Raw genomic sequence first — 23,392 nt, forward strand, 5'->3', positions numbered from 1 at the left:
GCAGCAGTACCCGTCACGGAGAGGAATCCCCCAATGAGGGAGAAATAATATAAGAGCAACAACAACAACAACACCAATAATAATAATAATAATACCATGATACTTCCACATGCTTCAGTGGTGGACACGATATAGCTAGTTGAATGGTTGGTTAGTTGTAATGCAGTTTCTATGACCATTTTACTCTTTTTATACTGTAAATTACATACATTATTTATGATTCCAAGGAACTTGGAATCATAAATAATGTATGTATGTAAATAATGAAAAAAAAAATTTTTTTTTTTTTTTTTCTTCCTTGTTAAAATTCAGTGTGATTCGTGTAAATTAGACGCTTGCTGAATTCAAATATAGCAACAGTACTGCGGTAACAAACGACCAAAAATTTTTAGGGCAAATGGATTAAAGTCAAAAACTAAGCCAGTAAACAAAAAAAATTCATACATTTTAAGAAAACGTTTCATAGAGTATTAAATATTGAACAATATTAACCTAATTCTATTTACAAAATGTTTATCTGGTAACTTATTTAGCACTTATTTTTTTCTTTTTTGCCTTTTATAATCGTATATTGGTGTCTCCCTTTTGGTGAAACCTTTCACCATGTTCATCGAAGGCTGCTCCTAAATCTTCAAGAAGAAAGTCTAAATGGGAATGTAGGAAATGAAGCTCTAACGATATGTTGCATCCCAACTCTCTGTACGCTAAAATCATCCACAATTTCATTGTAATTTTGAGATTTCTTCTTGCCTAAACAGTTCAAATTAACGTTTTCGAATACCTTCCATGCTATTATTTCTGTAGCATTTAATTTTTTATTGAATTCCTCATCTTGGAATAACAGTTTGATTTGAGGACCCACAAAAATTTCCTCTCTTGTCTTGGCCTCAATGATTTGAGGAAACTTTTTCCTCAAGCAGGAAAAATCCCCCTTTTTTGCCTATAACTTTCGCAAATATTTTTAATAACCCTAGATTGATGTAAAGTGGAGGTAAATAGGTTTTTGACTCATCCATCAAAGGAAGATGTGTTACATTTTTCTGGCTTCGTATAGTTTATGAACAGTCTGGAAATTTTTTTAGTCTATAGTGACCAATTAACACGGCTGTGCCACTTGCATACAAAGCAGCAGTGTTTATTGTATCCACCTTGCAACCCTGTCATCAAATTTACCACTTTTAGGTAGGCGCATAGATATATGCGCCTATAGCCGCATAGATATTCCATTTGTATTCTTGATAGCATATTTTAAGCAAAAGAACATGTAGGTTCTCATACGTTTCTTCATTTGAACTGCATGGACAATGGTAGAGATGCATGCTTATTTCCATTATGGAATAAAACAGCTTTCGAACTGATCCTAGATGAATCAATGAAAAGCCTCCATTGCTTGGGGACATGCTACAGATGTAACTGTTTCCTTAATTCCCGGATATTGTTACAATAAACCAATGCACTGTCATTGGAATAATAGGGCGTTACATTAGACTGCCTCATTCTATGAAAAGACTTTTACACCTTTTTCAAGAAGATTCCACTTCTGAAGCTGTGATCCTACTAATTGAGCCTTGGTTTTGAAGAGTTTCAAATCTCTGACCAAATAGTTTAATTCTGACTGAGTGACTATATACGGCTTTGAAGTATCAAGAGTTGAAAAGTCTCGTTCTGGGTTCTGCATCTTCTGGAGACTCCTTTTCCAAGCTTGAATCAGAGTTGAGTTTATATATTTCTGATGGCTTTGGCACTGGCATTGTATCATCGTGAGGAACCGACCTTAGAACAGAAGGTATGATGGGATATTACAGATGGCTTGGATTTTACAGAGAAACCAAAAACGTTGGTCATGCAAAAGTAACAATCGTTTATATCATCACCATTATCAGCCATATGGTGCAAGGAAGCCTGAGGCTTTTGCTGTACCAGGAAAAAAAGAAAATTTCTGAGTTACCCTGAAAGAGAGAGAGAGAGAGAGAGAGAGAGAGAGAGAGAGAGAGAGAGAGAGAAAAGAATGATGATATCCAGCTGAGGACCCTGGGTGTGCCAAGCCCGTACTCACCAGATGTAAGCCCCTGGGGTATCGAGGTTCCCGCCATATCGCTGTAACAAAAAAAGGCATTGATTTATGACTACTTCTAAGCCAGCCGGTTAATGTCTTTGAACATGAGTTACAGGAAAGCTTTGGCGCTCGCACTTTCTCTTGATTTTTTTTTTTCTGTGGCTGCTTCTGTATCAGCTTGCCTTCTTGCATCATATGCTTCTACTAATGCTAATGCTAATTATTTCAGGAAGGAAATTGATACAGCCCATCGTTATTTGTTGACACCAATTACAAATTGTTTTTAATTTGATAGTCAGACCAAGACGATTTTGTAATGAATATTTTTTGATGGAGTAAAAGGATTATTAACTGTCCATATGAATGTTTAAAAAACAAAGAGGACGCTTCCTCCATTGTTTATTTTATGCGGATTTCCTTTTAAAAATGATGTTTAGAAATAAAATGGCAGAGGGCGCTGCCAAATGTTTTTGATAATACAGTATTTCTCTTTGAGGTTTGTTTACAGAGTAGTAACTAGTTTGTGTATACCTTGTTGTTATTTGATTAACGTGTTCTCTCTAACAAGTTGTTAGTAGTTTGATACTGTCACATTTTGTATAGTAGCATTCACTCTGCATCGTGAGTTAAAAGAATATGCACCATCCTGAATCTGGTAAATTTGTTTGAAATTTCCTGTTGTTTGATATTTACATAATATTGACGTGTTACTTTCGTGAATGGTTAATTAAGCATTCCAATTATTATTATGGTAAAACTCCAGATTATGAGTACACCTCTGGAGAAGTGGCTTCTTTTGCTTGAATCCGACCCGAATTGGCCATGCCCGTAACACTGGGACAAGGTGTGCCCATAATCTGCAGTTCAGCCACTGCTACTATTATTATTTTTCCAGATGGTTGTGATTAATGGATATTCTTCAGATTGGTGTAGCATCAGTAGTGGGATATCTCAAGGATTGGTCCATCATCAACAAAAGAGTAGAGGGCGTGATGTCAAAATTTGCAGACAACATAAAGATTGACAGTGTTGTTAATGGTCAGTGCCAAGCAGCACTCCTTTAGGATGACTTGAACAGACTTCCGATATGGGCAGAGAAATGGCAGCTATGTTTTAATGCTGCTAAATGCAAGGTGGGGAATAGCAACTTGCACTTGGGGAATAGTAACCCTTGGTGGGGTTGAATTAACCATGATAGGGTCAGCAGGTACGTTGTATCCCCTGATGCTGAGATCTTGTATTGTGACACTTGTGAATGTACCGGCTGACAAAAAATCCTGTCTATGCTACTGGAGACAGGGAAGTCATAATCAAACTGCGTAAGGCAATTGTAAGACCACATTTGGAATACTGTGTTCAAATATGAAGACCTCATCTGAAAAAAGACATCGAACATGTTGAAAGGATCCAAAGACAAGCAATTCGAATGGTAAGATCAGCAGGATGACCATATCACTAAAAACTGATTATGTTGGCTACAGAGCTTGGTAACCAGGCACCTCACAGGTGACCTGATTGAGGTTTAAGGTGCTCTGAGAGAGAGTAGTAAAATGAATGAAGGTGGAATTCTTACTGTTCTAAAGAATTCCAGAACTAGGAGTCATAAATTCAAATTACAGGGCTTGTAGTTTAGATAAGATTGTAGGAAGTTTTCTTTTAACCTGCGAGTCACTGATAGTAGAACAAGTTGCCATCGCAGATAGTTGAGGCTGACAGTTTGAATAAATTCAATGGTCAACTGAATACTTTTTTTTATTTTATCTCTCTAACCATCTGCTCAAGAGCACTGTTTTTGTTTTGAAATTCAGTCTATAGGCATCATTCTGTTGAGAAGATTAAGATGTGGTTTTTATAACATACAAAATAATACCTTTATAATAGGTGGAAAGTGAAAATCTTCAAGTATCAAGGATAAAATTAAAATTATTGGAAAAATAGAAAATGGAAAGAAGAAATATGTTGTTGCTCATGAATTTAACTTATGGAACTTAAAGGTGCACACAATCTGGAATTCGAAACAAAAAATAATATAGTCATATGAAAGGAACCACAGCAAAATGATATCCACTTGTAAACCCAAAAAGATTCTAAGGTCGACAAGGCTCTTTAAAAGTGGTTCAAAAAACAAAGGAATAAAAATATAACAGCAAGTATTCTTCCTTTTAATTATAAAACAAGAAACTTTTGCCAGATTATATGGAATTGAAAATGTTTATTTATCTAGTTGGATATATCAATTTCATATATATAAGTATGTATCTACATTATACCTATAAAAGTAAAATATTTTTTATTTAGTGTAACTAGAATCATAACTACATATGATATCTTTTTATACTTTTAATTAACATTAGCATTAGCTAATGTTAAATGCACTAGCAAATGATAAAATACACGAGCAAATGCCAATGCTTGTCATGCTAATGCATGTCTTGCTTTATGCATTGGCATAAAGCAAGCAAGAAAGCAAGCTTATACAGCATCAGCCAAAAAAAAAAAGAAAAAGAAAAACATTTCCCATTTCGCTGATTCATTCCCTCAAATACTTTGTCCAGCTCTTCCTTGAATTTATTTAAGTTATCAGCTTCAACAACAGATGGAAGTTTGTTCCAACAATTAACCATCTGCTGTGCTAAAGCAACTTCTGCACATCTATTCTTCAAATCTCCTCCCTCAATTTGAATTTGTGTCCTTTCATGTGTAGTCTGAACAAGAGATATAACTTCATTAGTACTGAGCTTGCTCAATCCATTCAAAATATTAAACACCTCAATCATATTACCTTGCAGGTGCCTAGTCTCTGGACGCTGTAATATGCAGAACTGAAGCCTTTATTGGTAAGAGTAATCCTTTGTTCCCCTCGCCAATCTCATTGTTCTTCACTGTACTCATTTCAACAGCTGTACATCCTTCTCAAAATGATACCTCCAGACCTGTATGTAGTACTCAAGGTGTAGTTTGACCATTGCTTTATATAATGGAGTAATCACCTTCTTCACCCTGCTAGCAAAATTCCTGTATATCGGTGACAAAACCCAATGAGCCAACCTGGCAGCCTATCTGCATTACTCAGAGATCTTCATATTAAACTGCCTAACCATCACCTTGTTCACAGAGATAATTGCCTCCTTTTCCCTGCTAGCAAAGTTCCTGTATATTATTGACAAACACCTATGAGCTGATCTAGCAACCTGTTTGCACTGCTCAGAAAACTTCATTTTTAACTGTTCAATTAATCTCAGGTCTCTTTCATTTTCACTATGCCGAGTGTAGTACCGCACAGTTATGTTAATTTGGGATTACTGCTACCCATATGCAGTATCTTGCATTTTTTAACCCATCTGTCTAACTTTTCTAGATCTTGTTGCAGTAACTTACCTTGATCGCTGTCACCTAGCTTTGTGTTATGTGCAATTTTAAACATCAAGCCTGATATACCTTCAACAGTATCATTAATAAATATTGAAAACAAGAATGGACCTAGCACTGAACCACGAATAACATTAGTTCTTGAAGATCTGTGCCCATTGATAACCACTCTGTCTTCTCCCACCCAGCCTTTATCTATAGCACTAACTTGCCTTTAATGATCCAGTTTGTATAAGCAATCTTTTGAAACTGGTGCACAGTTTCAAAAGCCTTCCAGAAATCCAAGCATATGATATCAATGAACACAAAGAATGTTATCAATGTACACAAAAACAATGCCTAGTTACAAGGGTGCTTTAGTTAACCATTTCTCATCTTTGCTGCATCATTTTTTGCATGCATTAAGAATAATATTCAATGATTTTACAACTTTATGCTGTAAGAAATGGAAATGGAAAAATTTTATCAAAGAATGTCAGATTTTATGAGTGAATTTTATAATGCATAAAATGACTTTTCCAAGTGTCATAGTTAAAATTATTGATAAAATTTTGAATATGTGCTGAAGCTTCCTGATTTTTGAACTAATTTCTCTAAGGAAACTTCATTTGGAAAGCTGCATTGACTAATTTCTAATATTTTCTTTATTTTATTTTCAGATTCATCAACTTAATTTTTCGATTTTTTAAGGCATACAGGAGCAGGAATTCAGAACAAAGTAATATCAACAATATGTTCTGGAAGCAACCACAATAAAGTAGTTACACCAGATATCAACAGGCAAAAAATGTGTTATTGGTTCTTGAAATCTTCTCTCTCAAAATGACAGAAAAAATTCACTAGTTAGTTCAGTAAGCAGAATTACTTTGTCCAGAAAGGGACTGTAAAAATAATCAAAAGTCATTTTGAAAGGAAAATGTTAAAATAGGTAAATATAAAATAAGTATAAATTTTTGAAATGTACAACCTGTGATATGGTATCATTCAAGAAAAAATTCTTTTGTGAAACATGTAGGGGGAAGCCAAGCAGTATGTTTATTACAGAAAACTATACATAACAAAAACTGTTCTCTAGGCAAGTAAATAGCATGTACCTTTTGAACACCATATTATCTTCAAACAGTATAGAGTCCAGAGAAACCCTTCTCTTAGGAAATATGGAAGGGAACTTTCAAAGGTGCATTTAAATTGTCAGGGAATGCATTTAGTTCAGACATAATTGAAGACCTTTAATTGTGTAATATGTCACAAAAAATTTCAGATTCAGAGAGCAAGGCATTTTCACAGTCAGGCAGCCTGCAAACTCATGTATTACTTCAGTCGCTGGAGAAACTTGTTTCTTGTGAAATATGTGGCAAGAAATTTTCACACTTGGATAATCTAAAACGACATTCCTTGGTTCACACACAGGAGAAATCCCGCTGCTGTGATATATGTGGTAAGAAATTTGCATCATCAGGTAATCTTAAAAGACATTTACGGACTCATACCCAAGATAAACCCTTTTCTTGTAATATATGTACAGAGAAATTTACATCATCGAGTAGCCTTAAAACACATTTACGAATTCATACTCAAGAGAAACCCTTTTCTTGTCACATATGTGGCAAGCAGTTTTCGCAATCAGGAAATATGAAACATCATTTATTAACTCATAACCAAGAAAAACACTTTTCTTGTGAAATATGCGGAAAGACATTTACATATGTGAGATATTTTAAACGCCATTTATTAACTCATACTAAAGAGAAACTCTTCTGTTGTGAAATGTGTGGCAAGAAATTTTTGCTAGCTCGTTATTTAAAACAGCATTTATTAACTCATACTGAACAGAAATACTTCTCTTGTGAAATTTGTAACAAGATATTTTCACATTCAGTTAGCCTAAAAATACATTTAAGAATTCATACTCAGGAGAAGTTCCATTCTTGTGAAATATGTAGCAAACAGTTTGCACTATCGAGTCGTTTTAAACAGCATTTATTAACTCATACTCAAGAGAAACCCTTTACCTGCGAAATATGTGGAAAGAAATTTTCACAATCAAATAATTTAAAACACCATTTAATAACTCACACCCAAGAAAAACCCTTTTCTTGTGAAATGTGTGGTAAGCAGTTTAACCACTCATCTAGTTCAAAACGGCATTTATTAACTCATACTCAGGAGAAACCCTTTGTTTGTCAAATATGTGGAAAGCCGGATTCACAATTGAGTAATTTAAAACAGCATTTATTAACTCATACTCAAGAAAAACCATTTTTTTGTGAAATATGTGGAAAGCAGTATTCACAATTGAGTAATTTAAAAAAGCATTTATTAATTCACACTCAAGAGAAACCTTTTTGTTGTGAAATGTGTGGCAAGCAGTTTGTACAATCAGGTAATTTAAAACAGCATTTATTAACTCATAATCAAGGAAAACTCTTCTCTTGTGAAATATGTGGAAAGAAATATTCACGTTCATTTAAACTTAAACAACATCTGTTAACACACACTTAAGAGAATTTCTTCTTTCTTTGAGAAATAGTTGCAAGAGATTTTCATAAAATTAGCCAGTCGGAAGCAACATTTAATATCTCACTATCAGAAAGATTGGTTGTTCAGTTTTAGTACTTTTAGTATTTATTTGTGTTAGCAGTTGAAGATGATGGAAGGAAGCAACATCAGCAAAAAAGAAAAAGCTATTCCACCTCATATATCTGTTCTAATAATTTGTCTAATTCTTCTTTAAATTTAATCGAATTACCATCTTTCACAACATAAGATGGTATATTGATTTAACAAATTTGTGGGGGGGTGAGATTATTCTTTTTTTATAAGTTACAAGAGTATGTGCAAATACCATAACTTTAAGCAGTAGTTATGGTACCAAGCCAGAGTGTAAAAATGCTGTTTATTCACAAGCACGACTGTTCACAAAATAATTTTTATGATGTTGCGTCAAATGTGTGTTCCTGCATTAACCATAAAACAGCTTTCCGGGGTTTCAAGGACCACAACTGATTGGCTGTGTGCATGTCCCGTTAGCTGATTACACATGTCACGCTTAGATGCGCGATCTCGTTAGCCATGTTTCTATGCTGTATATGGCATCCACCAGTTGAACTCGTAACTACTGCATTTATGATAGGTTCTTATTTACATAAAGTTGAAATGTGAATGAATGAAAACCATAAATTTGTTCTCTAATGCATCATTTTGCTACTGATAAAATGCATAATTTTTTCATTTCAAGATTTGAATGACAGGTGAAAGAATTGCATTTCAGAGAAATGATGAAAAAGCACATTTAATATATTTAATGTTATGTTTACAATAGCTTTTAAATTTTGTTTGCAGTTTTATGGTATGTTTAAAATATACATTTAAAAAGTTAATACTGTGTATTGTAAATAATATATTTTTAGTATATTTAAAACATTTTATTTTAATTTTTGCAGTTGATTTAAAATTATTTACAAAATTATAAAATATAGACAATTGAATTTTGATATAGATCATTGGATGAAAATAAAACAGTAAATTATTGATAAGAGTAATAATTGTACTGTGAAAGCACCAAGTTGCCATATTTCACCTTCAAAATACAGAATGATAAAAGTGCAAAACTAAAACTAATAATGCAAACAATTGCATTATTGCGCAGATTGCTGGTTGCACCTGTAGCAGATGTTTGTTAGTGGGATTTCTCTGCCCATCAATGTAATATTTAATTTTATTATTGGTAATATTAGTAGTAGTGAAAAATTATGCAAGGAAATGAGCTTATATATCAGGGAAAAAAAAAAGCAATGCTTCCCATTTCACCTCTCCATCCCCTCTACCAGTTTGTGTAGTTCTTCCTTGAATTTATTCAAAGTGCCAACCTCTACAATACCAGATGGGAGTTTGTTCAATCAGCCACTTGCTGGCTGAAGAAAAAAATTCCTCACACTTAACTGGCAATCGTCCTTCCTCAATTTGAATTTATGTCAAATTGAGGTCAAAAGTTGGCAAAGAACAGGAGTTCAGGAGCACAGGTTTTGAGAACAAGTGGAGAAACAGCATCAGGACCTGGAGCTTTCTGAGCATCAAGTTTCGTCAAAATCCTGACATTCTTTTGATGGAAGACCACAGGAGGCATTGAATGGAGCATGTTGGGAATGGTGGGAGGTTGGAAGAAAAATGGGATGCTAGCAGGTCAGCTCTATCCTTGGCTGAAGTGACAACAGAACCATCTGGTTTAGACAGAGGTGGGAGCAGAGATTGGCAAAAGTTGGGGGCAAAAGCTTTGGCAAGAGACTAGAATGCTCGGCTACCATTATGGCAAGAAGAACGTTTTCTACTCTTAGCTTGTTCAAAATCTAGTTTGGACTGGTTAATAATTGTTGCAAGCTTTGGTGTATGCAGAAAATGAAGCTCAATTGGAAACAAGCCAATTACAATATGCAACATTCTTCTCTTGAACAGCCTTAACCCGTTTATTCGAAAACCAAGGTTTAGATAAAGGATGAGATTTTAAAGTGGAGTGTGGAATAAAAGATTCCATTCCTACAAGAATAATTTCACTGAAGTGATCTGAGAAACCATTAACATCAGAAGTTTTGAAACAGTAATCCGACCAAGGAAAAGAAGAAAAGATCTCTGGCAGGTCATCCTTGTAGTGCCAAACAACATGATGTTGGGAATAGTCATGAGATAAAGTCTCCATTAGAGAAGAGACCATCACCAAGTTGTGATCTGAGGTGCATGTAGGACCACTCACTTTGACCATGTACTTAGAAGGTTGTTTGTGACAAAAATATGCTTGTTGGCTGTAAGGTTAGGATTGTGTGGTATTCGGGTAGGTAAATGGACGATCCATGCAAGGTCATTAGTAATTGCAAAAGCCTCAGCATCACAACCAGCTGGGTCAGTGTGACTAGAAAATGGAAGCCAGCTGGAGTTGTGAATTAAAATCACCAAGGATGCCTCACTGTTAGGAAAGTTGGACTGGAGAAAGTCAACTTGCAAAGGGAGGAAGTCAAAGAATTCCAAGTGATTGATGGAGTTGGGAGAACGGTAGAGACAACAGATGAATTTGACAGAATGAGGTAGACAGATTTTAAGCCAAAGAAAATCGAAAAGAGGAGATTCCAAATCACCAAGTCTGACATTGAATGTCAGAACAGACATATGCACAAGTACCACCTTCGAGGTAAAAGGAATCGTACAGCGAATAATTTGGGCAACTGAGATGAGCAGTGGTTGAATGAACCAATAACTGAGGTTCTGTCAGAAAAAGTACATGGGGTTTGGCAGACTGTAGTGCAAGTGGAAATGGGCATCATTCAGATTAGAACTGAGACCACATATATTTGTGAAATTAACTAGGATGTGTTTGGGAGGTTTGGATCTTTTGCCAGATAAGTTTGCTCTATTTGACTAATCATGGTGTATTCAATAGTAAGAAAAAGTGGGGTGGCAGCATGCTGTTTGAAGTAATGAAATTTTTGGATATGGTATTCACATCTTGAGAATATACTCATATCCCTGACGTAACATGGCCTCGACAATGCCATCTTTACACACTACTCGGACTCCCTCCAGTCACTATCTGGAAGAGAAGAAGCAACAATATTGTACACTAGTTGATCCGGAAGCCTCCTAGTGAGTTACCAATAGGTTCAGTCCGGTGTACTAACTAGCGGCCAGCCTGCGAACACCCTTTTAGAGCTGTACCCTCCAAATGTAAGGAAGTTTGGATCTCGCAATGGTGTTCATCGTAACCTCAAAGGACATCAATCGTAGTGCATGATGGAAGAGATGGGGAAGGATTGACCGGTACTTAGCTCTGGAGACTAAACATGGGTTTCACCACTTCAAGCCTCCGATAAGCAAAGTGGTGGTATTGCACCAATTGATGAGCATTATCTACCATCTGGTTTTGCCCCGTAACAGAGTAGCGGCATTCCTCCATGTGGGGTTAGCACCACTTCAACTCCTGCTTATGTTGGTTCACACTTGGGTGGTTACCCACAGTGTGCTTGTACATGGGAGTTATACCCAGGATTATTAACAGTCCCACCATCGTTAAGGTGGAAGCAGAGGATCTGGGCGTCACAGACTGTCCTGACTTCAGAGAAATTGGGTACACTTAACTTGGGTATCACCCAAATATCACTTCCATCAGCGTTTTAGACTCCCAGTTAGCAAGCACAGCTTGTCTGGCATATCTGAAAGAACGTCTGCGACAGACTCAAGGACCGATAAACTCATTAAACCGCAAACAGCAAAAATGTAGGTTCAAATATGCAGTTTCTAATTATTCCCGAGGAAAACTCCAAAAATCAGCCCAAAAAAAAACCCCTTCCCATTTAACTCATCTGGTGACTCCCTATGTTTGTCCATTTCAGCCTTAAATTTATTTAAGCTGTGAACTTCCACAATAACAGGTGGAAGTCTTTTCCAGCAGTCAGCTACCTGCTGGCTAAAGGTAAACTTCTGCATATCTATTCTATAATTGTCTTTCCTGAATTTGAATCTATGCCCCCTCAGGTTTTTAATATCAGTACTCCATCAGCATTGAGCCTGCTCAAACAATTCAAGGCCTTATACACCTCACCTAGTCTCCAGATGTTGCAACTTACAGAATTTAAGCTTCTACTGTTAATGGAACCTCTTTGTTCCTCTCACCAATCTTGTTTCCCTTCCTTGTACTCGTTCTAGCAGCCGTACATCCTTCTTAAAATGTGGCCTCCAGACCTGTACACAGTACTCAAGGTGTTGCCTGACTCTTGCCTTATACAAAGGTGTAATCACCTCCTTGTCTTTGTTAGCAAAATCCCTATATATCATTGACAAAGCTCCATGACCTGCTCTGGCCGCCCACCGCACTGCTCAGAGAACTTCATATCTGACTGCACAATTACCCCCAAGTCTTTTTCATTGTCCACTTCCCTGAGTGTAGTACCACACAGTTAGTAGTTACTCTTAGGTTACTGCTACCCATATACAGTACTTTGCACTTGTCAATATTAAACTTCAGTTGCCACTTCTCATCCCATATACTTAACTCTTCTAGATCCTGTTGCAGTACTATATTGCCTTACAGGATCTAGAAAAGTTAGGTAGATGAGCTAAGAAGTGGCAACTGAGCCCCATTGACTTTGATTAAAGAACACGTCACTAAATTTGTTTGAATTTTCCCCATGTGTACTCTGCAAATTAAGTTACACTGAACAATAAGTGACACTGAAGGCCCCGCCATTCACAAACGTTATACAGGGAAAATAATAATAATAATAATAATACACTAATAAATGCATGCAGCTGTTTCTTGGGAATAAGAGACATAACCGAAATAATTGCAATGAATTGTTTTTGAAAAACGAATAGAGCATACTTCTGTTCTTTAATGTTTATTACATCTACTAACACAAAATCAAGAAAATTCATCTAATGGAAGCCAAACTGGAAATGGAAAAAACTGGTGTAAAACTGAAAACACTGCAGTGTGCATGTAATAAAAGAAAAGTTTGTTTTATTGTAATTGTTTTATCCATTGCAAAGTACTGGTACGATTTACTACAGGAGCTGTCCATCTTTAATGACAACACAATTACAGACCAGTTAGTTTAACTTCTGTTCCTGGTAAAATAATGGAGTTAGCGGTTAAAGATGCATTGCAGGATCATCTAGACAAGACTACAGCAATAATTCACACACAGCATGGGTTTGTTAAAAAGTCTTGGCTGACAAAGTTGATTGGATCTTTGGATGTGGTTACAAACGAACTGGACGCAAAAAATAATTTTGATGTCATATACTTGGATTTCAGGAAAAATTTGACACTGCTGCGCATGAAAGAATCCTGTACAAATTGGAGAGAATGGTATTAAGGGTAAGGTGCTACAATGGATAAAAGGATGGTTGAGTGGGAAAAGACAGAGGGTAGTAATCAATGGGCGCTGCTCTTCGTGGACTAATGTTATTAGTGGAGTCCCACAGGGTTCGGTATTGGGTCCACTGTTTTGTATATTTATCAATGATATTGATGAAGGTATATCAGGCTTAGTATCGAAGTTTGCAGATGATACAAAGGTTGGCAGGGTTGTTAATGACAGTAATGGCAGTGTGCTACTGCAACAGGATCTAGATAATTTGGGCAGATGGGCTAAGAAGTGGCAACTGAAGTTTAACATTGACAAATCCAAAGTACTGCATATGGGTAGAAGTAACCCCAGAGGAATGTACCAACTCTGTGGTACTACACTGAAGGTGGTAGAAAATGAAAAACACCTGGGAGTAATTGTGCAGTCAGATATGAAGTTTTCTGAGCAATGCAGACAGGCTGCCAGGGCAGGTCATGGGGTTTTGTCAATGATATATGGGAATTTTGCTAGCAGGGAAAAGGAGGTGATTGTCCCTCTGTATAAGGCAATGGTCAGGCCACGCCTCGAGTACTGCGTACAGGTCTGGAGGCGTCATTTTAGGAAGGATGTAGATTTGCTTGAGCGTGTACAGAGAAGGGTAACAAGATTGGTGAGGGGAATGAAGGGATTCTCTTACCAAGAGTACTTAAGTTCTGCAAATTGTAGTGGCTGGAGACTAGGCACCTGTGAGGTGATCTGATTGAGGTGTATAAGGCCTTGAATGGGTTGAGCACGCTGAATTCTGATGGGATTCCTCCACTTGTTCAGATTACGAACCTAAGGGGGCATAAATTCAAATTGAGGAAAGACAGATGTAGAATAGATGTGCGGAAATTTACCTTTATCCAGCGGGTGGTTAATTGCTGGAACAAACTTCCATCTGTCATTGTGGAAGTTGATAGGTTAAATAAATTTAAGGCGGAATTGACATTTAGAGGGAATTGTGTAAATTTCTTTTTTTTTTTTTTTTTTTCTTGCTAATGCTGCATAAGTTCAAACGGTTGTTTTCTTGCTTCACATGCCACTATTACTACTACTACTAGAATTACTTCAGTTCCACGAGTTGGAAATCGAAAAATTTTCCATACTGCAAACAAGTGATGAAGACTTTCTCGAACAATATTTGAACACTTCTTACGTGAAATGAGAAAGGAAAGGACTGACCACATAATGGTATGTTATCTGAATTGAGAACTATGATTAGTAAAGATCTGTGCACATTGATATTGTCTCTTTAATATTCAAATAAAAGCCTTTCATTAGTTAAAACTGTCTTTAATGAAGATTTTCGAATTTTAACCCGAATAATGATAACATTATAATTACAGCTTGGAAATTCCTAGTTTACCTTATAATTTTCGTTTTCAGATGTGGGTATTTATTTTCAAACTTTAACCACAGTCGGCAAATTTCATTTAACTTTTAATTTCTTCTTACAATTTAAAATTTCATTTAATTGAAATTAATTTCAAAACTTTATAATTTTACATAATATTCCCGTTTAGGGCACCTGCCCATAACGCTCATACACCTCGGTTCGAATCCCACCAAATTAAATTATTTTTATGAAAAAAACGTGGCGCCATCCAGCAGCAAAATTTAAAATAAAAAATAAAGAGGACCGGCTTGCGCAAAGGATTATGGGAAGCAGATGTCGCAATTAAAATCAGTTCAAATCACCCTTACTTTCTTTTATAGAGCCTGTTTAAAATTTACTAGCACACCCCTGTACCAACCCTGGATTGGTTGAGACAATAGGCCAGTTGGCTGGTTGTAGTGGGATTTCTATGGACAGATTACTCTATATACCGTGTAAATTGAGTGTGTGGTTTGGTGAACGAAAAATTCAAGTTTCTTGGAGGAAAAGCATGTAACACTCGCCTGAGACCTACTAAAAATCCCTCACGTCTTCAACAGGACTTGGAAGAGCCATGCAATGAGGACCTCGTTGCATGGATTCATGAGGTTCACTCTACACTTTCCACTTTCACCCTACCACTGGTGCAAAAAAGTGAAATCGAGATTCGTAAAAAAACGTTCTTTTTCTGCTGTTTCACAGTTCAGTCTTGGCTTTGACGCACCACTCCAATCTAATCATTCGATTTTCACTGAGAGAAATGGCTTTCTTATAGGCACATGACTACCAAATCTCGATTCTTTAACCCCCACCGCATAGTTCGTTTGGAAATTGGTCTTTCTTTGCCTAGATTGTTTTTCAATCATTTGCTGCCCACTGGACCTTTTGTTCCCATGCATATTTCGCTTTCAATTCCTGTGGTCTCATTCTTTCAGTTCCAACCTTCTGCCGCATTCCTTCTTCGAGCTGCATTTTCCTTTTGCCTTCCACTCACTATATACGTTTGATATATAGTTTTTTTTTTTCCCACAAAGCTGTGATTTCCTTTGTTTTCCTAATTTCGGCTTCTGCTGAGCACCCTCTAACAATAATCCCATCCCCTTTTCTGAAAAATCATCTGTCTTCTCCATGGCTGGATTGACTAAGAAATCTAAGGAAAGCGTACATTATTTATCTGATACCAAGGAACTTGTGATCATATCATGCGACAACTTACTTTTGCATTCCCTTGGTCGGCAAAATTTTTTTCACTTGTTAAAATTCAGTATGATTCTTGTAAATTCAACGTTGCTGAATTCAAATATGGTAACCATATTGCTGTAAAAAACCACCAATTTTAAGGGAGAAGAGATTGAAGTCAAAAACTAAATTTATAGTAAAAAAGATTTCATATATTTTAAGAAAATGTTACATACAGTACTAAATATTGAATAATGGGACCCTATTAACATTATTTTATTCACAAAATTGTTTATCTGATAACAAAATACTTATGTTAACGTTTTTCGCCATTTATAATCAGTCTTCCATTGGTGTTTCCCGTACGAGATTCCAACAGTAGTCTACCAACATATTTGGACTCCATTTTACCTGGTATCTTTTTCAATTTGAGAAACATCTTAGTGAACGCTTTCACTGTGTACACTGGAGACTGCTCCCAAATTTTTAAGAAAAAATTGTAAATGGGAATGAAAGAAATAAAGCTCTAACGACATGTTCCATCCCAAGTGTCTCTACTCTGAAATTAGCTCACCCACAATGTCATGTAATTTTGTGGTTTCTCATTGCTTTAACAGTTATGGCAGGCGTTTGCGAATGCCTTCTATGCTTTTATGCAATAGCATTTAATTTTTTAGTGAATTCCTCATCTAGAAATAACAAAATGGTTTTAAGACCCACAAAAATTCCCTCTGTTATGTTGGCCTCACTGATTTGAGGAAACTTGCCTCAAACAGGAAAATCCTTCTCCTTTTTTTTGAATATCGCTTTCGCAAATATTTTTATCAAACCTAGCTTGATGTGCATGGAGGTAAATGGATTTTTGACTTCTCCACCAAAAGAGGATGTGCTGCATTTTCCTTGCCTTTTGTAGTTTCTGAATGGTCTGGCCATTTTTTTACTCTGTGGCAATCCTTTGCTCTGCTGCCCAACTTGCATAAAAAGCAACCGTATTTACTGTATCCACCTAACAGTCCAGTCAGGAAAGTTACCACTTTTAGGTCGTCACAAATATACCATTTGTATTCTTGATAGCATATTTTTTTGCAAAAGAACCTGTAGGTTCTCGTACGTTTCCTTCATTGTGAACACCATGGGCTAATGGTATAGATGGATACTTATTCCAGTAAAAGTTCTTTCAAACTGACCTTGGATGAATTAATAATGAGAAGCCTCCAATGCTTGGGGACGTGCTAAAGATGTAACGCTTTCATTCCTTACTGGGCATTGCTGCAATAAACCAAAGCACCATATTGGAGTAATTAGCATTAGCATTAGCATTAGTAGAGGCATTTGATGCAAGAAAGCAAGCTTATGCAGCATCAGCCAAAAAAAAAAAAAAAAGTAACATAAATAAATAAAAATAACCACTTCCACTTCACCCCTCTGTTCGTTCGAAATACCTGTCCAGCTGAGCCTTAAACTTATTTAGGCTATCAACTTCCACGACAAGGGATGGAAGTCTGTTCCACCCACCAACCACCCGCTGGCTAAAGGCAAATTTCCGCACATCTATCCTACATCTGTCTTTCCTCAATTTGAATTTATGCCCTCTCAGGTGATTTTTCTGAGCTAGAGGAAGAATCCCATCAGCATTGAGCATGCTCAAACCATTCAAGGCTTTGTACACCTCTATCAGATCACCCCGCTGGTGCCTAGTTTCCAGACACTGTAATTTGCAAAACTTAAGCCTTTCTTCGTAAGAGAACCCCTTTGTCCCATTCACCAATCTAGTTGCCCTTCTCTGTACTCGTTCCAGCAGCTCTACATCCTTCCTGAAATGAGGCCTCCAGGCCTGTATACAGTACTCTAGGTGTGGCCTGACCATTGCCTTATACAAGGGAATAATCACCTCCTTATCCCTGCTAGAAAAATTTCTATATATCATTGACAATACACCATGAGCTACTCTTGCAGCTCGTCTGCACTGCTCAGAGAACTTCATATCTGCCTGCACCACCACCCCCAGGTCCCTTTCATTCTCTACCACTGTCAGTGTAGTACCACAGAGTTGATACGTTGCTCTGGGGTTGCTGTTTCCCATATGTAGTACTTTACATTTGTCAATGTTAAACTTCATTTGCCACCTCGAAGCCCATCTGCTCAACCTTTCCAAATCCTGTTGCAGCAGCATAGTGTCAGTAGTGTCCTTGACAACCCTGCCAACCTTTGTATCGTCTGCAAACTTGGACATTAAGCCTGATATACCATCATCAATATCATTTATAAATACAGAAAACAATAAAGGCCCCAATACTGAACCCTGAGGGACTCCACTAATAACATTAGTCCACGATGAGCAGTGTCCATTGATTACCACTCTCTGTCTTCTCCCCCTCAACCACCCCTTTATCCATAGCAGCAACTTGCCTCCAATGCCACACTGCTCCAATTTGTGCAGCAGTCTTCCATGTGCAACAGTATCAAAAGCCTTTCTAAGATCCAAGTATATAATATCAAAGTTATTCCCTGCATCCAGTTCTTTTGTGACTGCATCATAGTATCCAATCAAATTGGTCAGGCAAGACTTCCCTTTAACAAAACCATGCTGTGTCCTAGCTATAACTGAAGTCTTGTCTAGATGATCCTGCAGTGCTTCTTTCACCAGTGCCTCCATTAATTTTCCGGGAACAGAAGTTAAACTCACAGGTCTATAATTACTTGTGTCAGCCTTTGATCCCCCTTTGTGAATTGGGGTCACATTTGCACATCTCCAGTCAATGGGTACCTCCCCTGAGTCCAAGGAAGCTCTCATAATTATGGCTAAGGGTTTGCTTACCTCCTTTGCTGCCTCCTTTAATATAACTGGATAGATCCCATCCACCCCAGGTGCCTTTCTTGTGTTTATCTTCAACAATTTCTCCTCCACTTTGCTCTCAGTTATTACAAGATTCTCTAGCTTACTGCTAGAGTTGAATACACCTCTGGCATTCCCCTCGCTGAATAACTCCTCATGTGTGAATGTCGATGCAAAATATTCATTTAGTTTGTTAGCTACCCGAGCAGGGCCATCAACAGTTGACCCATCGATCTCAAGTGGACCAATCTGATTCATCCCCTTCCTTCTAGAGTTTACATAAGTAAAGAACTCTTTGCTGTTTTTCTTCGCATCCCTTGCCAAGGATCTCTCGTAATCTGCCTTCGCCTGCCTAACCTCCTTTGTAACTTGGTTACAGATCAACTTGTATCTATCATAGGCATCCGTGTCACGTGTTAATTTGTATGTATCCCATGCATTTTTCTTCTCTGCCATATGCCTCATTAGTTCATCTGACAACCATTTAGGCCTAAACCTTGAACAATATTTCTTAGTTGGTATGTAAAGCCTAGTAGCTTCCACGATAAGTTCTTTGAATGCTTCCCATTTTGAATTTGCTGTTGGCAATATCATCAGTTGATCCCACTGTATAGAATTTAAATACTGTCTCAGTCCATTGTAGTCGCCTTTACGAAAGCAATACCCCTTCCCTTTACCCCTAATGGTAGTTACCTCTTTGAGTAACTCCCACTTCAGCACACTGTGATCACTGCCACCAAGTGGTTCATTTATCTGCAGATTCTGAATGCATGAAGAATCACTACTGATAATCAAATCAAGAGTATTACTCCCTCTAGTTGCCTCCCGAACATGCTGATGTAGAAAACAATCATCCAATAAATCCACAAAAGCCTTGCTACTGTGTGAGTGACCAGCCCCCAAATTCCAGTCAATATCTGGGAAATTAAAATCCCCCATTATAAGACTCTCTGATTTACTGGCCCACTCTATTTCTCCGAACAGTTTCTTATTATACTCATCAGAGTCATTAGGCCTATAGCACACTCCTACTCTCAATTTTGATCTCCCAGTGCTTATGTCACACCAAACTGACTCGACACTGCACTGTCCAGCGATGTCGACTGGCTTCACTTCCTTGGATTTTATGTGTTTCTTAATTAATAGCATAACCCCTCCTCCCTTCCTATCCTGTCTATCCTTTCTGTACACATTGTACTCCCCAAATTCCAGTTCTGCATTTCTTATATCTGTGTGACACCACGTCTCTGAAATCCCCACAATATCTGCCTTTGATGTTTTGAGCAATACCTCAAATTCATCAAATTTATTTACTAAACTCCTAGCATTGGTGTACACACAAGTATACATGCACCTGTTCTTTTTCTTAGCTACCCTAACACAACCCATGTGTTTACTTGTACCCCAATGATTCCCAGCAGTCTCTGAAATATCCTGCATCTTATTTTCCAGGCTGCGGCTCATTCCAATAGAAGCAGTGCAAGAATCACTTTCACCTCTGCCAGTGGCTACTGTTAATCTATTAGTCCTTGTATCCCCCCAATCTAGCAGTTTTCCGACCCACCTAACATTGCCTCGATAGCATCAGCAAACATTCTTGCACCCTTTCTATTTAAGTGTATCCCATCCCTGTAGAAGCAGTCTCTCCTGTTAACAAGTACAGACCAGGCTGAAAAAAATTCTACCCCTTGAGCCCTGCACAATCTTTCCAGGGCCGAATTGATTGACAGGGCTCTCATCATATACTCCCTCCTATCGTGTCTGGGCAGAATTGCAGACACTTTCAATTTCAACCCTAATTCACTGCTTTTTTTCATCAGTGACCTGTACTTGTCAAGTAATTCCGCCGGTCTCCTACTCTTAATGTCATTAGTGCCAACGTGTACAACTATATCACCTTTTGTGCCCTTAAAAGATGATATCCGCTCTACAACGTCATCAACTTTTGCCCCTGGCAGACATACCCTGGTCCTATTCCACCTATCCTTTTTACAAAGCATGTTTCCCGTTTCCCTGACAATAGAGTCACCAACAACTACTAGTTCCTTTGGGACCAGCGCATTCTGCCTTGGGGGTTGCCGCTGTGTTCCGCGATGACCAAGTGCAAGCTCTGGCATTGGTGTGGGCAGCTGAGAGCTTGATGGGCCCCTCACTTGTAATCCTTCGAGGGCATCCACCCTATCCTTCAAGCTCTCATATAGGCCCATAACAACGCTGAGTTGTCGCCTTATCTCCTTACACTCCTTGCATCGCACACACACAAAGACATCCCCCATGGCAGTATCATGTCCCATACTTGACTGCTCCGCAAACATCAAGCAAATAGTGCATCTTACAAGGCTGTGATTCAGAGGACAACTGCCCCCCTCAGTTCTCCCCTGGGCCACAGCATTCCCATTAGCTTGAGCCCTTTGCTTTGCTGCTCTGGTTTGAGTCATGATTTAGATTTACTTTCAATAAAATTTCAATTTCTGTACAAAATTAAATCCTAAACTTGTATCCAAACACAGTTATAACGCTATATTTATGTTTCAGTAACGAGTGTTATCTACGGAATATTTACGTTTCAGTAACGAGTGTTATCTACGAAATATTTACGTTTCAGTAACGAGTGTTATCTGCGAAATCCCTTTATATAACTTTCGTATCAAGTTATGTATTAATTATTTGTTTTTACTAATTATTTATGTTACGTAACCTAAGTGGTTATATGTATAATTAATTATGTTAAATAAAATTAATTATATTACGTTTGTAATCTAAGTCGTTATATGTAATAGGTCGTTGCATTAAATTGCCTCTTCCTATAAAAAAAAAAACACCTTTTCGAGAAGATTTCCCTGCTGAAGCCATGTCTTAGTAATTGATACCTTGGCTTTGAAGTGGTCCAAATCTCTGACCAAATCGATCAATTCTGACTGAGTGGTTAGCAGCGGCTTTGCAGTATTAAGAGTTGAAAAGTGAGTATCTGCTTGTTCTGGGTTCTGCATATTCTGGAGAGTTCTTTTCCGATCCTGAATCAGAGTCAAGTTCATAAGTTTCTGGTGTCTTTGGCATTGTATCATCGTGAAGAACGCTTCAGAGTAGAAGGTATGGTAGGATAAATAAAAAACAGAAAATTGCAAATTATGATAATAGCGTCCCCCGTAAATGATTACATCTACCCATGTATTTATTTTGCCTGTCAATTACGTGTGTTCTCTGGTTGATTTGCCTGTTTGCTGGACATTATTTGGGGGAAAAAACCTTGCTATCTACCCCTGAAACCGACTAACTCAGCCTCGGAGAAAAAACTCACTAAAGTTTCTCGCGTTATCGACGGGATTCCAACCAGGGCATTTTACATCCAGTGTAGGGAGGACGGTGACGATACCACTGTGCTACAAGCGCAGACAATGTTGGGACACTCTACTTTATGATTGGATTTCCCAGAAAAATCAGAAATATTGGTCATGCTAAATTAACCATCGTTTATCGAGGTTCTCGCGATATCACTGGAACATAAAAAGGCATCGATTTATGACTACCTCTAATCTAGCCGGTTAATGTCCTTGAACATGAGTTACAGGAAATCTTTGGAGCCCGTACTCTATCTTGATCTTCGACCTTATATCCGAAATAGAGTTTATAGGCTTTTCTCACACGTTGTGACAGTGGCTTCCGCTGCGATTTTAATACGGGTTCTCTGCAAATGTAACAAAAGCTATCAGGCTTATTACGGCAAGAACGCAACATATTAACCCCAGGGGCTCACATCTGGTGAGTACGGGCTTGGCACACCTAGGGTCCTGAGATGGAAATCATCATTCTTCTCTTTCTCGGTGATTCCCTTCTACTTTTGGCATTCTCTCTCTCTTTCAGAGTGACTCGGGAATTTTTTTTTTGGCTGATGCAGCATAAGCCACAGGCTTCCTTGCATAATAATAATAATAATAACCCAGAGTAGGTGAAGTGGAAAGAGACGAAGTCATGATATTCAGAATAGAAGACGAGTGGAAGAAGGCCCCTAACAGAATTCGTAGGAATGGACCCAACAAGAACCCACGTGATACCTAAGCAGAGGCCAAATAAAATCCTGTGGAGAGTAACAGACCACCTCAATCGGCAAATAATGCCACATTACCTTGACAACAATGGTGCAACGCTGGAGGCTATCCACACGGCCGTATACTGTGGTGCGATAGCAGCTACTAGGATTAATGGAAAAAAACGAGAGACCAGCAGCAGAAGAACCGAAAACAGAAGGAACTGGCCACTTGGGTAAGAAGGCTTCAGCAGAAGATAGAAGAATTAAGAGTCAAGATAGGTCAGTTGACCCAGTACCAACAGGGTAATAGAAGTAAGAAATTGATTGGAAAGGTGAAGAGCATCTTCAAAAGAGACAGCGTCCACAGAAAACATGAGACCAGAAATCAGAGAATAGGAGAATACTTAGACACACTGAAGTAGAACCTCCTCACACTCCGCAAGAGACTAGGCTGATACAAAGAGAGCTCCCAGAGGAAAATAACCGAATCTTCGATGAGGACCAAAGAGCATTCTACAGGAAACTGGGTTAAGATGAGAAAGCAGGAAACGGACCACCCTAAAAGAAGAGGAGGTCTGGGGAAATATCTAGAGCAGTGAAGTAAGATATAACAGCAGAGCACCCTGGATAGAAGTAGAAAGGAAGAAAACCGAGGACATACAAGAGATGAGAG

At 37.9% G+C, this 23,392-nt stretch overlaps 1 long non-coding RNA gene across 1 annotated transcript in view; it reads left to right on the forward strand.

Moving 5' to 3' along the window:
* The first annotated feature begins 2,597 nt into the window (after nucleotides 1–2,597).
* Nucleotides 2,598–23,392, forward strand: part of LOC150075511 (uncharacterized) — a 33,570-nt gene continuing 12,775 nt past the window's right edge. The window contains exons 1-2 of the long non-coding RNA XR_016547920.1: nucleotides 2,598–2,711; nucleotides 6,085–6,353. This is a non-coding gene — a long non-coding RNA (uncharacterized LOC150075511). The remainder of the gene's footprint in view (nucleotides 2,712–6,084; nucleotides 6,354–23,392) is intronic.

Source organism: Mastigoproctus giganteus, chromosome 14 (genome assembly GCF_048544385.1).
Source record: "Mastigoproctus giganteus isolate SK-2022 chromosome 14, ASM4854438v1, whole genome shotgun sequence".
Lineage (NCBI taxonomy): Eukaryota > Metazoa > Arthropoda > Arachnida > Uropygi > Thelyphonidae > Mastigoproctus > Mastigoproctus giganteus.